This window comes from Mugil cephalus, chromosome 9 (assembly GCF_022458985.1).
Source record: "Mugil cephalus isolate CIBA_MC_2020 chromosome 9, CIBA_Mcephalus_1.1, whole genome shotgun sequence".
In the NCBI taxonomy this organism is placed as follows: domain Eukaryota; kingdom Metazoa; phylum Chordata; class Actinopteri; order Mugiliformes; family Mugilidae; genus Mugil; species Mugil cephalus.
This window is the reverse complement of record NC_061778.1, coordinates 21677405-21692223: the sequence shown is the minus strand read 5'-3', so window position 1 is coordinate 21692223 and position 14819 is coordinate 21677405. Positions and strand designations below refer to the sequence as shown.

The 14819-nt window shown below is 43.8% G+C and overlaps 1 protein-coding gene across 5 annotated transcripts in view; it reads left to right on the top strand.

Moving 5' to 3' along the window:
* Nucleotides 1–14819, top strand: part of igsf11 (immunoglobulin superfamily member 11) — a 94496-nt gene that overhangs the window by 31916 nt on the left and 47761 nt on the right. Inside the window, exon 1 of one of the 5 annotated variants that reach the window (XM_047594802.1) lies at nt 2933–3243. The exons of the other annotated variants lie outside the window; for them this stretch is intronic. The gene's annotated coding sequence lies outside the window, so the exon portion shown is untranslated. Of the gene's footprint in view, nt 1–2932; nt 3244–14819 lie in introns of those variants that run through there. 5 annotated transcript variants of the gene reach the window in all.

Here is a 14819-nt window from a genome sequence, read left to right as displayed (position 1 = left end):
CAGAGATGGTCCAACTCCAGTGTCATCAATGCTCACAACCCTCTGTGTACTTTACTGAGTATCACCTGTCTTCTCTCAGTGTAACTCAGATTGACGCAATGAAAGCAGACAGAAAACTAAATGAATACAATGCTCCTGGGTACATGTGTCTTGTTTAAAGCACACGGCAAACTGTGTATGTCTGTGTGCATGACTTTAGCATGATTGCCAGCTGGGCCATTAACACTCTGTCTGCTTCTGTAAATTGCTTTGGATTGCTGTTAATAGCTACTTTTGCCATTTCCCTCTGAGACTAATATTAAAATCTGCCTGGATGTCATTCTTCTACTACTCTTTCATCCTCTCTGGTGTAATGTGTTTCTCGGATTACTGTATTTGAGCATTGCGTTGCTCTCTAAGAATGTCAGTAATGAATATAAAGGCGTGCAATCTGCTTGACTATTCAAAACGCTCCTAATTGAAATGCTGAAAAGACAGCTCTGGCTAATCAGCTTAGCGATGTAGTCCACAGTTGTCAGATAATAAAGAGGATCTTAGTGCTGAGGAGTCTATTGCCACCCCTGTAATGGGAGTTCACATAATATCATGTGAGGACAATGGAGGGAAGTTAGGAGCGAGAGTGGGAGACAGGGAGGAGTAAAAGAGAGCAGGAGGATGAAGAGGTGGCTGTGATTGTTCAGAAAGAGGGTTTAAAAAATGGGGAGCATCACGGGAATGGGTTTGCTCTCCTGCTGTGAAAATGCAAGCTTGTGATTGTGAATAAATGTATGTGCCTGTAAGCAAAAGTAAGCAAAATGGAACCTTGAAACAGCTATGATGCATTATTTGTTTGAAATGTAAAAGCAACGTGACGTTAATCTGTTGCTGTCCTCAGCTCACTGCTGATCCACCTGACCCATAACTTTAATGTCTGGTTCACTCTCACCATTCTCAGAACTGCTTTCAACCACAAGAGAGCAGCTGAGATACAGATAGTTGGTTATAGTTGGAGCAGATGAAAGCAAATGAAAATTGGAAGATGAGTTGGCATTTATAATTCAAATGAATGTACACCGATCAGGCATAACATTATGACCCCCTGCCATCAAGGAGTGTCATTGCTATGGGGTTGGGGTTACTGGTCTGGTCTAGGTGAGTGCTACATGTTTAAGTAACATCCACACAAAATCCAGGTCCAAAAGATGATCGATGTTCTTCCCTCCTCCTGTCAGTGGTCATAATGTTATGACTAATGTTGTAGGGTAGCTGCTGGATTTGTCAGTGGCCCAGTTTCCCCGTAGAAGTTCACCCTATCAACTTAAAAAGTCAGTTTGCCTTCAAAAGCCTGTAGGCGAAATTCTACCAGCTTCATAGTTATAATAAGTTAAGTTTACAGAACTAAAAAGTCTTGGTGATGGCAAAAAAAAAAAAAAAAAAAAGCAAGACCAAAGTCTAGACAAGATTGCATATGTTGTTAGGAGAAACTTTACCTGTAACTCCCACTTGACCCACTTAATTCATCCAAGAAATGTCTCTACAATGTAAAGAGAAAGCTGTTTGTCAGTGTTGTTTCCACTATCTGTTATGTTACACAACCTTACCAAGGATAATTAGCTGTCAAGTTTGACTAACACAAACTAATCTCATACTTCACACTGGTAAAATATACTGTTTTTATTTCATGTCTATATTCTATAGTTACTTGTGGGAAATAATCCGAGACCATTTCAGATCATTTCGTTCCATCTCATGCTTCTGTATGATTGTGAATGACACATAATCCTTGAATCCTTGCTGGAACATGGAATCTCACAAGTGCAACTCCTCTTTAAATGCTGGCTGGTTACTTTGTGAAGTAGGACAATTCGCCTCCTTTCTGACGTGATGTGTTCTGGGAATTTAGTGCCGTAGTGAGTATAGCTGACATCACAGTACATCAAGGTGAGCAGATGGCTCCAGCGGAGGGATAAAATGCCACGGCTCCCTTCAAACTGACTGCCACTCATCCCTCTCTCACTTTCACTCCCTCCCCTCCGCACGCACACATAAAGTTTGTAAAGCTCCTGTTTATGAGACAGACAGAGGTCAGGTCAGTGCGGTATGAGCGACGTGACGCTAGTACCCTTCCAAGCAGCTCACTACTGCTCCACCAGTGTGACTTGTATTCATACCTCGGAGTCACAAATAACCCTCGCTCTCCTTCCCTTCTTGCCTTTCAGTTCCAAAGAATGTGTTTTATGATCCTATTGAAGTTCAACCAAACACCACTTTGCATTAGCAGTGTGTGCGCCACTTAATTATTGAGAGGCCTCCGTGTGATCAAATGGCCACTGTAGATTAAACTGTCCTTGCGCTGTCTCATAGTTGGCACCACACAGGAGCTGCCAATAGCATTGTTTTCATACTCTTGACGTGATAGATGTCATCTCTGTCCTCCGTGGCCTGAAACGTGAGAATACCTCTCCTACATGCTGAGAATCCTCCGAGCAGTAGTTTAAATATGACCACAGGTAAAGAGCTTAAAGGATTAATTTGATCGTTTAGGAATGGTTTTCTTTCCCATTAAGGGTTTTTAATTAGATCCACTGAGCTATCATATTCATTCATCAATATAAGGCTAGAGTTGCAGCTTAGCTTTGCGCAAAGAGTGGAAGCAGGATGTAATAGCGAGCTGTCCAAACAAAAGAAAATGTAGATGTCCTTGTGCAGAACCAAGAAATAAAATGACATCTGCTGTGCTCCCACTATGGTGGATGAGCGCATTAACGTTTTTATTAACACTCTTCTGTCATTCGGAGATGACAGTGTTTAAATATCTGCTGGAAATGTTAAAAGTGAGGAGGGTGTCTGTGAAGGTTCTCAGTCATCCAGGTAATGGTGTCTCCACAAAGCGTTTAAGAAAGGTGGCTGGACTTGTGAGTGAGGAGCGATATCTTCACCTCGTCCCTGATGGAAATTGGATGCGGTTCTCGGTATGCAGTTACTCCAAATAATCTCTGCTAGCTGTCAGTGCGCTGCCCTCCAGCCAGCCGTAGCGCTGCTTTCTCCCTGCGTGTTTAAGGTGGGCAGATGCCAGCCACGGGAACAGAAGAAAAAGGGCACTCCTCATTAACGCCAACAACACCAACATTAATCATCGCAGCCTTAAGTATCTGAGACCTGCAGGATGTAAACTGTGAACTGACTGGAAGGGGTAGCAGCAATTTGGACGTGTTATATAGGCCGTGACAAAGTAACAGCAGCCACGTGTGTGCCTTTAACAAGGTCGGTGAATGCCATGCTGTCATTATTCTGTTCCAATATGGTAAGTTGCTTTATCGTGTTGGTGCTGCGCGGCTAGGCTCGGCACAGGAGAATCTGGAGAGCTTAGGTTTGTGTAAAGTGAAACGTAGTTTGCAAGGTCATGCAGCGGTTCCCAAAGGGGAGACCAGATTTTTGACTACAAGGCACAAGCACTATTTTCTGTTCTATTTCTATTCATGAATTCAAAATACAAATTCATGAATTCTGAAAATCTAAACACTAACTTTCAGCTTTCAAAATGTAATGTCATTAATGGGCTCTTCTTGTACAAAATTTTCAGCTTTGCAGATGTTAAGATCTGCCAATTTTCCTTTTGAATAGTTCAATAATATCTTATGAATATATTCAAGGCTTGGACGGCTCGACCGATGAAACATGTGATGGCATTTCTCCCTCTCCATCAAATGAATCCTTAGTGAAAATAATTCATAGATGCTTCTTCATAAAGAACCTCCACTGCAAAACCCTGCTTTTACATAAATGCATGAGTAATAATATTACTGCACTGAATCATTTTAATGTAAGTACAGTTTTTGGATTCTGCTTAACCCATGAATTGCAGACGAAGTTCAAATGTTTTTTTTTTTCCAAGTAGCAGAAATATCATTACTGCTGCCGAATAACCAAATAAGATAGTAAGCTACCTTTTGCATTTCTGATTGTTAAAAGACATGGATTGTGATGATCACCAGCCTAGTCAGCTGTGTATCTGTAGCTAGGCTTGAAGCTGAACAAATAACTGCTGGATCGCACACTGAGCAATCACATAAATATCATTCAATTTTATTGTTTCGTCAATGACATTGTCCAATTTTGCTGGTGTAACATCATCAGACTGCAGTATGTGGGAACATAAATAAATCTGATGAGTCAGGAAGGTAACATGGGAAGCTCTTGTATGATTAAATGGTTCATTGCTGTCATTTGCTGTTCTTTTTAACATTTGTGCTCGGTGGAAGACATCGTTTATTTTCAGTCAAGACTCAAGGCCAAGTGAAGTCATGAGTTGTTGGTGTCAAAGTCCAAATCGAGTTCTTTTTTTTTTTCGTTTAGTTGAATCTAAAGTCAGAAAATGTGTCACTCAAATCCAAGTCATGACTTGACTTGAGTCCACACCTCTGGTGTTTAGTGTCAGGCAGCTAATTTAGAAAGTGTCGTGTCGGAGTAATAGGAGCTGAGAGGAAACTCCGCTCTGACTGACTGGTTACTGGCACTGTAAGCTTGACAATTAGCCTCAGTGAAACAATTATTCATTGCGAGTAAATGGGAGGATAAGAGATGTTTGAGGAGAGAGGACAGAGCAAGAGTGCTTTAGACAGACAACAGATGGAGACAAAATCTGGTGCGTTTGGAGGGGTGGGGCTGCAAGGGGGGAGTTAAAAGTTTGTCTGTGATTGACGGAGAAAGGAAGGCATGGAGTGTAAAAGAGGAAGGAGAGCAGCTGTCCTTAGATGTCAGTCTCCGAGAGCTCGGCCAGGAGACATCTTTTAAGTTTCAACCTTGGCATTTAGACACCAAGAGATATGAGAGCAGCCTCCTGAAATAAAATGCTGTGGACGGCGAAATGATGACTGCGATCGGCCATCTGTCCTATTCTGAATATGTGCATTATTTGTGGTCCGTTAAAGAGAGCAGGGATTTTAAATGCAACACTGTGATTGTTATTTTCAAACTGACGATTTATTTAGTCTGCTACGGTTTGTGTTGAGGGAGTAGCACCTCCCGTGGGACCCATTCAAAACTGATTACTGCATAATTTGAGAAAACCAAACGTGACGGGGGGAAATGAGCAAGTTTTCTTATTGATTGACCTTTTAGAAACCAAAAGGTTTCCATGTGCTAAGAGCGACGCCCTTGAGCCAGCACAGCAACATGATCCATACTCCAACCACCTGGTATTACTGTCATAATCACAGGAGCCACGATGAGATTGGAGCACGTATTGATTTCTGCTCAGTGTCCTTTGTAGTTTTGGCGCACGGTGTGACAGTTACATCACCGTAGTGTGTTAACGCTGCAGCGTCGGCGGGACACGTGGAGAAGACCTGTGGCCTATCCATCTCCTCCTGACTCGGTGCTAATGCTTTGATTCCTCGTCCTCGCCAACCTCCATCTGCCCGTGCGGCACTGTATCCCAACACCGTGTCGCGCATGTGAGGACGGCTCACATCTAGCATGCGTAAGTGGCATTGATTGTGACGCTATTTGTTTTGGGGATGGTCTGGACCATGTTGCAGCGGTCATGCATTATGCAGAAAATATCGCACTCTTCGCTGCTGGAGAAAAGCAATAAACGTCCCGCTATCGTCTGTTATCCCGGGAAAATTAAAGAATAGTAATGCGTTTTGCTGATCTCCAAACGTTCGGCTGACGTCGTTTTTCCTGTTATTGTTTTTCTATAATGGCACTTTTGGACGTCGTAGCTGTTCGCTCATGTTTTGGCCTTCCAGTCAGATTTGGAGAGGTTGGCGTGTCTTGGTGCCATTATCAAAGGCAGATGTATAGATGAAATATTCTTCTTTAAATCAAGCAGCGCAGCCCCCTTCTTGAATATCAATGTGAATAACTGAATTTTGAGGTGAGGCCTTTTTTATGTGTGCATCTGCTTCCCTGTCATATCTGAACTCGTCTCCCACAGCAGAACTCATTACTCAGCATGGCAGCTATCTTGTGTCTAATTTTTATTTTTTTTTTATTACGTGAAGGCCACCGGATATATTTTATTTACACCACTGTGAATTATTCAGACGAAATGTTTCCGGATGGAGCTAACTAGCTAGCTAACCATCTATGGTCTACGAAAGAGCATGAGATAGTCTAATGATCTCACACTCTCCCGTATGTGTTAGTGTGTGCCTGCAGGCTTTACCAGAGCAAGCTCCTCTTAAGAGAGTTCCTTCACAAGTGTGAAGATTATCTCTCTTTCCAAAAAGGTATTGCTAGCTTTAGTTAGGACTTAAACAGAGGAATGAGATTTGGCCTCCCAAACATCTGGAGTGTGGTGTGTGTGAGAGCCTAGCATCATCCTTCATCCTTGTGCTTCCTGCTACCTTATCTATGCAAATCTTCTCTCCTTTTTTCTATTTGCAAGGTAATCTCTCCCCGCATGTCGTTCTTCTTCACCACGTGTCACCTGGTTTCATTCTACTGCCGTTTGTTGCTATTTTTATTGCACCTCATGTCTCATTTCCCTCGCCTTCCTTGCATTCTGGCTTTTCCTCCCTACATTCTTTTAGTCCTTGTCTGTCCATTCTTTCATCTCTAATTTGAAGTGACCACAAGGAGAACCTTATCAGAAGGAGCTTCACAAGGTCCCTTCGTTTTTTTTCCCCCCAAAACTGTGTTTGTGAGCACAACTGATTTTTCTGCCAGGAGATCCAACCTGTCAGAGCTGACAGGACGTTCAAAAAGTATCCACCTTAGAAACACCTGACTCCAGACAGCAGCCGTGTTGCAGATTTAGAGGAAATTAAGCGTTTTTTTTCGCAGCGTAGGATGAGATTCAGCGGAAATCTTTTGAAACTGAACTGTTAGATGTGTAGTTTACCTTTTCTCTCTTGTAGTTCTGAGAGTTGAACTGTTCGCCTTGGACCTGGGCCAGCTGCAACTGGGTCTCCAAAAACAGCAGTCATCACTCCTCCCAATGCGCACACACACACACACACACACACACACACACACACACTGGCTCTCCTTATTCTCCTCTCTACAAGCCTCCAAGATTCCCTCCTCACTTCCTCTGATCTCTCGAACATCAATCCCTCATTCCTCAAAGCAAAAACGAGGGGAAGGGAGATGACAAAAATGAGATGACAGATTACCTGCTATATATAGAGCCAGTCTTATGCCGCTTCCCTTATTCATCTTCTCCCCTCCCGCGCCCTCCAGACATTGGATACACCTTTTGGTTTGCGAGTGGCAATGCAAATAGACGCCGTCACTGGCCGCAGAGCTCTCAGAATTCTGTGCCTCACGCTGCGTGTTTTTTTTTTTTTTTTTTTTTTTTTAGATTGTGGTAGCGGGAGGGTAAACAGATTCTCAGCGGCCTTTCAGTGAGAGAGGCAAGAAACTCCACTTATTCCTCTCTAGTCTAAAAATATACTATTTGCTCAACCAGTGGTGAAAATAAATGAATAAAAATCACGGATTAGCAGTATTTTTAGCTCAGACGGTGTCACACTTTCACACATGACTGAAGGCACATGTGACTTCATTCACATCCATCACACTTGGCGCCCTCAGACTCACAGCGGGATACTTATCAACCTAGAAAGAGGCGGATTATCATGGACGTGGCTCAGTATCCTCTGTTCCATAGTGTCCATTTGTCTAAGTATTCCTATAGAAGCAGATTAACCATCTCCTGGCTCTGGGTGGCAATGCTGTTAAGTATGGATTAGAACTACAGTAAAAGACCACAGATAATCTCACTGTCTCCCTTCTGTTTGTCATTTCCTCTGTTTCGTGTGCGCGGAGAGAGCTGCACAGAGAACAGGCACAGTGCCGACTCCCGGGCACCGTTCACCGACCAAGAATCAAACTGAACTCACTGTAACAGTCCAAATACTCCCACTGCTGTCTGTCTGTGTTTGAGGTCACACAGTCCCACGACATTCTCTGTTGAACGCTTGTGCATAGTGTGTCTAGGCAGGTTACCTAAAAAGTAGTGTTTATTCCATGCAGTTTGACATATTTACATACTGGATTTGCACCGATGCATTGTTGCAGGCCTACCTCATGGATGTTTGAGTTTTAATGTGCAGGAAATCTTCATTTCCATCTGCTCATAAGGTAGAGTCTCTCTGTGTTCCCTTTAAATCAAATTTGAAGGTGAAAACATACAAGTATAATTTTTTTTGATATCCCATCTAGCTTGTAAGCTGATTATAGCTGAATGTGCACCCTATTGTGTAACAAATGCAGGCTAGCTTTTAATAAAACAGTGACGTCCTGTTAGGGTGTCGTTATTTAATAATAATTCACACAAAGAATAAGAACCTATGCATCATTGTGCTTAATGTCTAGTTTTACCGCAGGCTCTATAAACTATATAAAATATTTAAACTGGTTTTGGTGTGTGGTGCAGTGAAGGCATCAGGCCTGCAGTGGAGGACTCTACGGGTGTCGGCGCGCGGGCGACGCACTTTCAGCAGAACAAACAATGAGCGTTGCGTAATTCACAGAGAACAGAGTGCCTCCCCGGGTAATGTCGTTTAAGTCTCATTACGAATCCGCCAGAGAGGGTGCGGACTGCTTCAGAGAACTCCTGGTATGACATGAAAAGTCCTGGGAAAATTTTGAAGTGGCTACCGACCTACTTAAAGCTCCCGAAGTTCACAAACTTCATCGCTGAGATTCGTCAAGAATCTTGTTGGCTGATCCAAACGCTTTGTGGGGTGCAAGGATTAGCTCTAATGTTTTTGTGTGTGTTGTGCTGACGTGCTGTCCATCAGGAGAAATTGGCAATCTTTTAAATCTGGAGCAACTTAGACAGTGATCCTCTAATGCAGTGCAGCCAAATAGAATATCATGATAACAGCAAGTGGTATTTGGTACATTTGATGCAAGAAGAAGTTGGCTAGAGGTTAAACACAGACAAATAAACAAATGGGTTTGTTTACACGCTGCACCCAGAGGCCTCAGCATGCTGCTTTAAATGGAAGACCTTTGTTTTCCTGAATATAAATGGCGTATAAGAGCTATCACTTCACCGCGGTTATACACAGGCATGTTTAGCCAGTCAAAATACTGCTCGCCCTTTCTCGCACTCTGTCTTCCGTCCTACTTTAATCTTCTGTCTTGCTCATTCAAATGTGATCAGCATATTGCTGCACTGTTCTTCTCCCTCTGTCACTGTAAAATATGACTCCCCTTTCACTCCACCTGTACTTTAATCTTTGCAGGAGAAAGGAAAGGAGGAAGAACAAGAGAGGGAAAGAAAAAGAGAGGCAAAAGTGCAGGCTCCCCCTTGGGGTATAATTTATGTTATTGCATATATTTACATCAAACCCGAGGTGCGACCCCGCTCTACACCAGTCAGCCCGTCTACCTCTGACTTTAGACATGAATAAAGATTCTACATTTCCAATTGCGTTTTTCTCCCTTGTACTCCTCGCGTCTTCGCCGGCACTATAATTTTTTCACTTTTTTTTTTTTTTTTTTTAGATGAAACGCAAAAATATGCGCCAGCGAGGGCAGGGAGAGACAAATTGAAGCCATGAAACTATTTCTTTTCATGCTGAGTGGAGAAGGAGAGCCCTGTTAGCCTAGCTGACATTCCACTTAATTTGATTCATTACTGCGTGGTGACGCTATTGTTGCCACATGCGGGGAACTGGGCCAGTTGTGGAGCTTTGAAACACCCTGATGGAGGACGGTTCGACCAACACAGTGTGATAAAATATGAGTCAAGTCCAAGCCGTGTCTCCCCCCACGACCCTCCCTCCCCCACTCCACCCAAAAAGTCTGAACGGCAAATTACCTTTACCCCAATTTCCCACCATGTTTGTAAACCCTTTGTGAGAGCGAGTTGTGAAAACAAATTGGTAGTAGCGTTTCATTCCAACCAGAGGCAAGTCCACAGGATTCATAAAAGCTGAACGGTAACATGAACCAAGTTGTGAGGTACAGTACCAGTGGTAGTAGTAGTAGTAGTAGTGGTAGTAGAAGAGAACTCCATCTGCATGTGGGGCCTCTTTAAAATGGTAAATGTGGCATGCCTTCACGTAAATGCCAGGGTTGGTTGTTCAAAATAATGTACGTGTTGTGAGTCTGAAATAGCCTGTGTGTATCATTTTTAGGGTTTACAGCAGTGGCAACAGTAACTTGAAGCTACTAGGTTTCATAATTTCCTAAAACACCTGGGCAGTTTAAACATTACTCAGACATAAATAGGTAGTTTTGTTTTGGGGACCATTTCCAGCGGCAGATTTACACTGAACGTTACGACCGCTGACAGCAGACATAGCACCAATATGTACCATCCACCTGGACCAGACCAGACATACCATGATACTCCTTGATGGCAGCAGCTATCTCCAGCAGGATGCAGCCTGACACACACACACACACACACACACACACACACACACACACACACACACACACACACAAAAGGTTTAGGAACAACTCAAAAAACATGGAGAACAGCACAAGGTGGTGACCTGGCCTCCACATTCACTAGATCCCAAACTGATCAAGTATCTGTAGGATGATCCACATAGACCCCTCCCCTCAAACAATAGGACCTAAAAACCCTAACAATATTCTGTTGCCAGGCTCAGAAGACCCATGTCCATTCTCTGATGAGGAAGGTGGTCATAATGATGTGCCTGATTGGTGTACACACATGTGATGTTGAGCGTCAACACCAACTAAAGATTCATAGGAATCAGGAGTAAAGTGCAGCCCCATTTTTAACACGTCTGTAGTCTTCATGTATTCATGTACTGAACTTGTGTCTAGTAATCAATATGTGTGACTGGCACCTCGATTTCCACAGATTTCCAGATTTCCAAGACAAACAATATGTTCACTGCGATGCCACTGACATATGAATGGCCTCAGATGGAGAGCGAAGCCCAATCTGTCTGTGTGACTTGCTGTGGGATGACTCATGCAGTATGCATACAGCACAGACAACCGGTCGCTGCGTGGCCGTGGCCGAGACAAGTTGCTCACTCATGCTGTCTGTAGTTCACGTACTTCAGCAGTGATTGATGATCCATGTTGCAATTTTCTCAGGGAATCGTATTCCTTAATAACATACCCTTCAAAAAGGCAGAGATTAACAGAAACACTCTCGCGTTTTAATATTCGACAATGAAAGCTGTTCCCAGCTGTCAATGGACACATCCAGGAGACTCGTGCTGTTCTGCATGCTTCGCTGCTTTCTGGTTTATTCAAAGAGCCGGAGGGAGTGGCTCCTTACTGAGAGCCATACATCATAGGGGTTCCCTTGTCCACAGTTATGTATGAATTCATTCATATCAAATCATGTGAATTGTATTAGCATGCTAAATAAGAACATGCTCCTGGCTCCCCATGACATCAGTAAGAGCATGTATTTATATCAGCTATTATAATGTCATTTGTTAGCCAGCGAAGGTAAAATACATCACTTTGATGGTGGACTAGCGACTAGGTGACAAATGACTCAAGGAGGACAATAGAGAATGGGCTTTTTTTTCTTTTTGTTTTTTTTGGTTCAGAGCAACATCCGATACACTTCGCTTTTTGTTACGGATGCTCTCGCACAATGGGCCGCTGTTGTCAACTGATGAAATATACGTCCTGACAGGAAAGAAAGCTGAAAACAAAGAATGATTTGTGTTTTAGCTCCGTTTTATTTTTTAAAACACTGTCTTTCATTCCCATTAAAGTGACTACTGCTCATTTCTGTGCTAGATTTTTCAGGGTATCCGTTGGAAAAACGCAGATTGAATCGCCCTCTACGCATCTTTATTCTAACACACAGGACTGTGAAGCGGAGGAAAGATCATTAGAACGCGAAGCTGCCTGGAGCCTCTGGTTGAATCTAAAACCTCCTTCATGCCGGAGCGAGATCATCTTGATTGGCATGCAGAGACCACATTCATTCATCATGCTACGCTTTCATACACCGCCACAAGTGATTTTAAACCTAGCCGTCCACCGGCTTCATCTTCCAAGCCCACGCTTTCCTCTGCTATAAATCATCATCAAGCCACAGGCCTCTGGGCGCAGAGCAAGGTGACACTCCACCTGGCTACAGCATCAGTGGAGGTGGGAAGTGGAGAGAGAGTGATAAAAGGAGGAAGAGTGTACAGAGGGAGGGAGGGAGGAAAGAGCAATAGGTTGGGAACAGGTAGGCAAGATGGAGAGGGAGAGGAGTGTGTATATCTACTCAACTGTCACAGTGGGAGGGAAATCTTTGATGTAAACTCTATTAGTACTTGGCGTGTAGAGACACAGCTCAGACTTGACTGAAACCTCAGGGTGCTTCACTGCACCTCAAAGACTCAATCTTGGCTGAAAATTCAGCCACGCGCAGACCTGGCCGCTCGGAAATGGTGGCTGTGTACAGTGCACATCAAAGTTTTTGATTCGTGTCCATCACTCTGAACTGTCTGGGAGGCGCCGGATCGAACCCAAATTCCTTCTGCGGCGCGGCGACAGGGCCGACGAACGGCCGGCGTCATACAAAGCTTACTTTAGTGACAAAATGTACAAGCAGTCCTGCAACAGATGGCACGTCTCCCACTGAGCCCCGAGCTCAACCTACAGCAACCTGCCAGGCACCGTGACAGACTAGACGTGTACTTAGCACGGATGCAGAGGATAGCCTACCGAATACTGACATGCATGAAGCTTCTGCTGTAATTTGCATGAAGATGTGTACTGGCTAAATTCTAAACATAGACTTTTATTATCTGCAGAGAATTGTGCATTGTCTAGTATGTATAGATAGATAGAATCACTTCATTTACAAGTGTCTGCACACCAATTATAAATTCATTATCCAGTTAATATCATTACACACGGTGTCTGGTGTTTTATTTTGAAGTAAAATAAATGCAAAATAATTGTGGTGTGCTTAACTGAACTTAACTGAACAAAGGGAATCCAAATCTTTCTTCTGCACCCAGTGTTAGATAAAACCTTTGGTCACACCTTATTTTAAAATACACCAAAGAAGGCTATGTATTTACCTCATGAAAGAGCACTTTTTGATCACAACGCTCTTCTTGCGCCTATAAAACTTCAGGAACATTTCCACTTTACGTGTATTTTTAGTTAAATTGAGAGTGAAACAGGCTGGCACACAGAAAAGGCGGAGGTGGAGAGTGTGTGCGTGAGTGTGTGTGTGTGCATAACCGACTACATCAGCACTTGTCCAGTGTGATGAGCACATCAGTTACACAGGAGGCCTATGAGTTTAACTGTGAGCCACCGGAGTGTGAATAATATACTGTGTGTGCGTGTGTGTTCTTGTCTGTGCGGTGCAATGAGAGCACGTCTGTCCTTTTGCTGCAGCCACCGGTCTTCTTCTTCTTCTAGATTGTTGGTTTACAGAAATGGAGGTTCACATCTCATCTTCATCCTTAAGGCTTTCACTGGTACGGAGCAGCTTTTTATTTGCTTTTAACAATGTCAATGATTTATACTGCCTTCATTAATCAGCTCCCGAATATAATGAGCTCATCCCAGTGGGCGCAGGAGGTTATGATATCAGCTTAACAGGGAGTCGGCTCGCTTAACCTGGGCCGTGCGAGGCGCTATAGAAAGAAAATCAAATTTCATTTAAATAATCACCAGCCCAGGTTTAATGACCCTTGCGTGTTTGCATCTTGGCGCAGTCCGCTTGTGATGCAGCCATTTACAATAACACGTTCATCCCTCCAGCTGAAAAGAAGCAGGGGCGCAGGCTGGATGCGACGGGACGGGACTGACCCAGCCGGGCTCAGTGGGGAAGGTTCAATACCGCCAGAGTTTTATTTCCTAGTTTATGAAAGAGATGCGGAGGAAGGTGAAGTTAGCCATTTATCAGCCCTCACTGGTAACGATTGTGCCCTTGCGCAGCGTTATGAGAGGCACAGCGGGAGGGAGGGAAGAAAAGCAATACAGGTTGTTCCTTCCGCCGCGATTGCTTGTTTTGCACGCGGTGGTAATGGCATGTGGACGCTGCAGGGTTGAGGGGGCTCAGCTATTGAAAGAAGGTTTAATACACTCTGTAGCTAGACCGAAGGAGGGAGAGCGGAGCGGCTATTTATTTTCTATTTATTTTATTTTCGCTTGCATTACTTCAAATCACAAAACACACCATTGATTCAGCTGAGACTGCCGACTGCAGATACTGATCCTATCAGTACGTAATGATAAATATATACAGGTGGCACAGCCAAAGTATTAATATTCATAGCTTCATAGCTTGCTTTTTTATTATTCTGTTCTTGCTTTTTTATCACCATTAAATTATGGAGGAATTATTATTATTATTTATTTGCTTTGGACACATTCATTGCTGAATCTCGTGCTAGGATTGGTTCCCTGTGGGGGGAATTTAACTACCTCCTCTGAGGAACTTCCACCACCATTCATCCCTGGTGCTAATGCAAATCACACTGCACTGATTGCTGCTGCAATTTATTTATTTTTTTCCAGTTAAGTGAGGAAAGAAAGTGAGCCGTTGTTGCCCCCTCCCCCCTCCCCCCGCAGCACTTCTGTGACACAGACTAACGCAGACACACAGACGGAATGTGAGCAGTGATTTCCCGATGTCAGCTGCAGATGGCCCGTGCCACGCCAGATTAATGGTGATATTGAGAGGAGGAGAGAAGCCATGCGGAGTCTGAGCACATCAAGTTGAAACCCGGCAGAAGACCTCCGAGCTGCTGCCGCCGCTCGAGAAAGTTCTGATGAAGAAATCTGTGTTTTTCCACTCGTCTGTGTGCCTGTGCTATGGTGGAGGTGGTGGGTACGAGCGGGGACGAGCTGCCGAGGATAGGATGGACGCAGAGATCTTCTGCGCGCGTTGTTTGCCAGCTCAGCATCACCTC